At 37.9% G+C, this 6,805-nt stretch overlaps 1 non-coding gene across 1 annotated transcript; it reads right to left on the bottom strand.

The window, feature by feature from the left end:
* Positions 1-1,189: 1,189 nt before the first annotated feature.
* Positions 1,190-1,308, bottom strand: LOC149079866 (5S ribosomal RNA). The gene has a single exon (XR_016193759.1). It is a non-coding gene; the product is annotated as a 5S ribosomal RNA (ribosomal RNA).
* Between the last annotated feature and the right edge of the window lie 5,497 nt (positions 1,309-6,805).

Below are 6,805 nucleotides of genomic sequence, written 5' to 3'. Positions count from 1 at the left end.
GGTATTCATTTCAAACCCTGATTGACGGTCACACCTATTTTATGGACGATTTTTTTTTGTCCCATCGGTGTCCATAAAAGAGAGGTATTACTGTATATCAATTTATGTTTTCCAAAAAAAAAAGTTTCGAAATTTCATTGGTAGGCTTATACTAAAGTAGTTTCGAGGAAATTAAAAGGTTTCCGTAAATTACACCCCACATAGGAATTTTTCGCCCACTACTTCAAAATGATCTTCGAATTATACAGGGTCGGCGGCACGTCCTGAGTGAGTTGCTCTTCATTGAGCAAAAAGCACTACTCGATCTCCTTTTGAGGGCTGTAAGAATAAGTACAAATTACATAATGATAATTTAGCACTGCACCGCATTGGTTGCGGCTTGTCTCGCGAGTATGAGCCTGCATTACTGCCGCGCGCACAACTAGATAGATAGATAGAACCGCTCACAGTCCCGGACTGATGCAAAGCACCTTACTTCCGTTACCTCAAAAGAGGGAGAGTTGTGTCGGAAAAGTTAGCAAAGATTTATAGTGGTGGCTCCCCTTGCCCCGTGCTCGCAAGTTTCGAATTACTCGCGTCGTTCTCCCCATGAAGACAGCCATCAACTCGATGCAACGTACAAGCCATTTGACTAAAATGGGTGACTGAATCCAATGACTAGGGAGAAAAATTGCACGTGCGCCCAGTGGCACATAAGGGCCGGAGACCGCAGCCTGGGATTTCAAAAGAAGGGTGGAAAAGACTTGTGGACAAGAAAGAAGAAAAAGAAGCTGGCATGTTGAAGTGGGAGAGATTTGAGAATGGCCTAAATACACAATGCATACAAATTACATATATACAGCGCCTCGACTGTGACGGGAAACGAAGAAACAAAGCCTCCGTCCACAGCGCTGAACAGTGTGTTCTGCTCGCTCTTCCCCTTACAGAACATGCAATATATACACACACAGAATACACACATAGCCCGCACTGCGACGGGAACAATCAAGCAGAGCCTCCGTTGTCAGTGCTGGGCATTCACATTTGAATTACACGCATACATTATTTACTTTACAAAAATTTCCCTTTTTTATACTATGGGAGTGCTCATAAACATTACTATGAAGGTAGTATTGGGTACAAATATCACCCTGAGCTCATACAAATATATATTCAAGGTTACAAAATTACTATCATACTATAAAAGTGATGCCAACAGCACGCGGTGTTCCCAGGTGGTCACCCTCCCAAGTACTAACCGCGCCCGATGCTGCTTAACTTCGGTGATCGGACGAGAACCGGTGTTTTCAGCATGGTATGGCCGTTGGCCGCACAACTAGAGGTGCCAACATAGTATTCCATAAATACGCACTCTAAAAGCTCATAAAATTTGAAGAAATTAGTATTTCAATGAGGTTTGTATAAAATTTATTCCCACGAAAGGGGATTTTTCTTTTGAAACCGATGAAAAATTTAGTTCAAGCTTTTGCTGATAGATGACACTGTACAAAAATGTATCAGAAAAATCTGGAGCGGAGTCTTTCTTCAATTTGGGGACGTTCAAGTATTACGTAAGCGAACTTTTAGCCATTTTTGAACCCCACCCCCGTCAGCAAAATTTCGTCATCACTACCTCCTACCTCCTAACACATATTGGTGGGATCAAAAACGTACGAGGGAGGGGCATGGGGCGCTCGTACGCCTCCCAGCAGACGAAAAAAAATATTTTTTTAATTCAAAAAATATTTTTGAAAAAGTTAAAATTTCGAAAGAAAATACCTTTATATGTTATTACAATCGATATTTCTGTTAATTTCAATACTACTTGAGGGGTAGGAACTTAAAATTTCTCTGTAAAAAATTCATTGTGACCCACCCTTTAAGCTATATATGGTAAACCCTTGACCCGCAGACCAAATGTGGCCCTGAAGGTTACCTGATGTGAGTTGCCCCCCTGAAACCTAATTTTGTAAAAAATGAACTAACTAAGCGGCAGATTTAAAATGCGCTTAAATGACCCGTGGCATAATTCCAGAGCAATTAAGTATCCAGTGGCATAATTTCAGAGCATTTAAGTGTCCCGTGGCATAATTCCAGAGCATTTAAGTGTCCCGTGGCATAATTCCAGAGCATTTAAGTGTCCCGTGGCATACTTCCAGAGCATTTAAGTGTCCCGTGGCGCATTTTCCGATCACCGAAGTAGGCCTCGAAGATCACTTTCACATTTAAAGATCACCTAAGTAACCCGCGACACAGTTCCAGAACGCTTAAACGATCCGTGGCACATTTAGAGATTCGTTGAGTGACATGTGGAACAGTTTTAGAGCACTTAAGCGGCCCTCAATGCAGTTCTACATCACTCATGTTACCCACGGAACATTCCCAGATTACTTAAGTGATCCCTGGTATAATTACGGAGCCTTGGTATATTTTTCTCAGCCACCTCGTTGGCCATTTTGCCTGTTGTGGCGTTGTATTTGTATTTGTACTTGAGTGATGCGTAGCACAGTTTCAGAGTACTTGAAGGAACCGTGAAACATTTAGAAATCATTAAAGTGGCTCTGTAGGGTCCATGTTAGTTCAGGTGCCCAATAACTATCGAATGTTTTTTTCCGTTTTTGGCGCCACGAATAAGTTGCCATTAAGAATATTTCATATCTTCATTCACTTTTATGCACTAAAAGTGTAACGTCTCGTTGTTGATTGGTAAAAAATTCCTGAAATTCAGGTTTTTCAACCAATCAGCAATGAAATTGAACTGTTAGAGTATAAAAATACTAGCCCTTCAACGATACTGGTGTGTAGCTGTGAATAGATTAATCATCTGAATCGCTGATGGTAACTTGTGAGGGGGAAAAATTGGCTGAAATTGGTAAATGGGGAAATTTTTTAGCGTTTGTGGGAAATATTTAAAGAGTTTTTATCAAATAAAAAGAATTATTTATTTATTTTAATTTTATGCGATGCTTTTCTAAATACCGTACTTAGCTAGGTATTTTCACTTATAGATGGCAGCATATTACTTGTGAATTTGTAGAAAAAAAACTTACTCAAAAGGGAAATTTTTGAGGGAAATTTTGGCTCGATGAGATTAGTTAGCAAAACGAACAATTTTCGTTCATACAATAAGTGATGGTTCATAATAGTTTGGACTGCTTGAAAGACTCATTATCATATTATTTTGCTAAAAATAATGTTATTTTACATAAGAACGAAAACATTTTTAGGACATATTTTCCGTTTTATGGGCATATTTACAGATTTTAACAGAATAAATGCATTTTTTATAGAGCACATTTTGGAAGTTTTTAGAGCATAAAAATTCCAACCCTAATTATTATTTTAAGACGCAAAAATTGGCAAAGATCAAGAATTTAAATAGCCGATTTTTCCACTTTTTCGCATCTTCACGAAGTCTTGAAATTCTTTGAGACTGAAATTATCATTTTAACATTAAAAACGTGCCAAAGACTAATAATTAAAATCACCGATTTCTATCATGTTTCGCGTCTTTACGAGGTCTAAAATTTTCTTTAGACCGAAGTTTATATTTTTGATCGCAAAATTCAAAAATTTAAATTGCCGATTTTTGCCACTTTTCACGTGTTTAAAGAATCCCCGAAACTTTTTTTTATAAGAAACAGAATTAATTATATTTTTTTTAACACGCAAAACGTGTCAAAAGTCAAGAAATTTTGTCATGTTTGCGACGTGTCTTTAGGAAGTCTTAAAAAGTTTTTGAGACTAAATTTTAGCACACGCACGCACGCACGCACGCACGCAAAACATGTCAAAAGTCAAGAATTTTAATCGCCGATTTTTCCACGACTATACCTTTGGAAGTGCAATTGCTGTTTTCTTGCAATCTTAAGTACACGGAAAATATCCTGCAATTTTTTTCCGGCAAGTTTTCCGACAATTTCTTCCATGAAACTGATTAATCCTGATTCAATTTTGAACTCATTCGTTATATTTACTCTCTGATTATGGTTGTAACACGACGTTATTTGCTGTATATGACACCGAGCACGTTTGCAAAGCTCCCGATAAACACGTTTTTTCCCCCTCCTAATTTTTGTTTCAAGACGATCCCTGAACCGTAGATAATATATTAAGTCAAGTTAATCCCGGGTATGTGAGGATATTTCTCCTGTATTGAGGAAAGGGAGGGGTTTCGGAATAAGTTGCAAGTGACGAAATATTTCGGAAAAATATTTTCTCGGGTTGTCCTGTGACGTGTTTTTAGTAGACTCTAGACGTTCATATCGGAGGAAAGGAAAAGCTTCGCAATTTCCGTCGTTGCATCCGATGTTTACTCGGTATATACACTAAAGTACACTCCGGGACAAGAAAAAACACAAGCCGAGGAATATATTTTTGTTTTACACGCGTCGGGAGATGTGTACTCACTGCTTATATACATGGCAGTAGTGTTTCCTAGACGTAATACTTTCCACAAGCGGGAAAACGCTACGAGCTGACTCCAAGCTGTTGGAGGTAGTTCTTCGCAATGCAAACATGGCTCGTGTTTTTACAGGATCTACTTCGGATATAACGTCACGGACGTGTTTTTTTTTTATGGGCTTTCTATATACATCTTGGAGTATCTATCTCTTACATGTGTGATTTTTCTACTTTTTCAAAGGAGTAAATTAAAATAATTTTGTTAGTTGAGAATCCTAGTGTTGTTAGTGTGTTTTCAGGAAGAAGGTAGTTTTGAAAGTCTCCGTTAGGGGCGATTATTCGTCTATTAGTGAACATTTTTTTTTATAAAAAAGTGTCGTTTTCTCCTGATAACTTCACTGGTGATTTACAGGGTGGTGATAATTGGGGGATATTTACGAAATGGATGCAGTAAATGTGGAAATTGACATTTTTTTAATGAATAAATGCGAAATTTTAAATTTTTTTTACTGAATAAATGAGAAATTTGAAACTTTTTTTTTAAACTTATTATAACGTGATCAGCACGTATTCCCAAGAGATCGTTACGATCTCTCCAGGGAATTTGTAAGGGTTAATAGACATCCATGCCCGACCCAGAATTCGAACCCAGACCTGCACAGTCAGAAGCTAGCTCCCTAACCACTGGACTGCCAGGCGGCTTTCCTATGAATAAATGAGACATTTCCCAATTTTTTATGAATAAATGCGAAAGTTCGATTTTTATCACTTTTCAGCGAAATCATAAGCACTTGAAATCATTCTGAGTACTTGTTTCAACTAAGTACAGTAATACTTAGTTGATTAGTTTAGTTCGTTTTTACGGATGAAATGCAAAATTTTTGCGATTGAATGCAAAATTCAAAACTTGAAAATTTCTATTTTTGCGAATAGATGCGAAATTTCTGATTTGGATTGCTTTTTTTGCGAGTTGTCTGCGGTATGTAATAATATTGTTTGAAATCTTGAGGATACAAAAGTGTCGTTTTAGCACAACAATACACACACGGTCCACTTAGTCCACCAATAGGTGATGCTGAAGGTAGAGCCGCCATTAGGGTATGAGCGGCAGGTGCAAGTCGCACGGGGCCCCGCACTCGCGGAAATTATTTCTTGCATTAATTCTGAATTTTCATCCGATCTGGAATTTTTTCTTCCTTAAATTCTGCATTTTCATCAATTCTAGAATTATCACGTCCAATACTTCTGAACTTTCATCAATTCCGGATTGTTTTTCTCTTCCGTAAATTCAGAATTTTCATAAATTCTTGAGAGAGAGTGTGTGTGTGTGTGTGTGTTACTTGTTTCATTAATTCTGAATTTACATAAGTGCTTTTATTGTTGAATCGTTTCTTTGAATTATTTTTGATTTAATGAAGTCTAAAATCTCCATTAGTTTCGGGAAAATATCTTCTCTCATTAGCTTAAAACTACCTTCAATGTTGAATTTTAATTTTTTTGTGTTAATTTGTGTTATAAAATTTTTTCCACTGCTATTTCTCAGCATTCTTAAATGATAAATGCCGATTTCTCTCCCCCATAAAATTTGGGCAAAAGGGGGAATTCTAAACGTTTTTGGTGGCTCGAAATTGTTGACACGTACCTGGCCCCTCTTGTATTATTTCCTCACCGGGCGCCGCGTCTGGTAAGGGTGGCCCAGGCTTCAGAGGAAGAGAGTTATCGTTTCCCTGAAGTGGTTATACAATAGATTCATCTATACAACTAGAAACGGCAAATATCTTGTATACGGCGACATAAATTCCGATCTAAACATACGCTGCGAGAGATAGAAAGAAATATTTCAGTTGTAAATTTCGTTGAAGACAGAAGTATTCGATCCGCGCGGTAGTATCCATGAAAACGTCCGAAGACCCGAATCTGGCATAAATCTCACAGAAAGAGAAGGATCCGAGAGATACCTTCACGTGAATGGCTTCGATTCTCCTCTCTCTCCTCCACCTTTGAAATCCTTTATTGTATCTCCTGTCGGAAAAAAAAAAAAAATACACGAGTTTGAACTCCAAGTAATACCGGGAATATAAATCTCAAGGAGGAAAGAATTTACGCAATGATAATCTCTGGACGCAGCCCCCGGGATGAAATAGCGACGTTAAGGGAACCGTTTCGTTGGAGTCGGGTTCAAAAGCATAACTGCTGAGGCAGTTCCGACATGGCTTAGGATGGAATCGCGATAGCAATGTGAGAAATGTTCAATGCAAAATTCATAACTGTCTTACATTTCAGTTATAAATGGTACGATAACTCCTACGTAGTTTGCGACGAAACGGAATGTGCCTTTGGGAATGGAATTCTCGGAAGTCAAAATGTTATTATTTTAAATACCAAATATTTTTGAAAATTTGTTTGAGTTCCGTAGAAAAGC

The sequence above is a fragment of the Pholcus phalangioides genome, unplaced genomic scaffold, assembly GCF_987345545.1.
Source record: "Pholcus phalangioides strain wild (caught in Gottingen) unplaced genomic scaffold, Ppha-v1.0 ptg000012l_1, whole genome shotgun sequence".
Taxonomy (NCBI): Eukaryota; Metazoa; Arthropoda; class Arachnida; order Araneae; family Pholcidae; genus Pholcus; species Pholcus phalangioides.
This window is presented reverse-complemented; position numbering and strand designations above follow the sequence as displayed.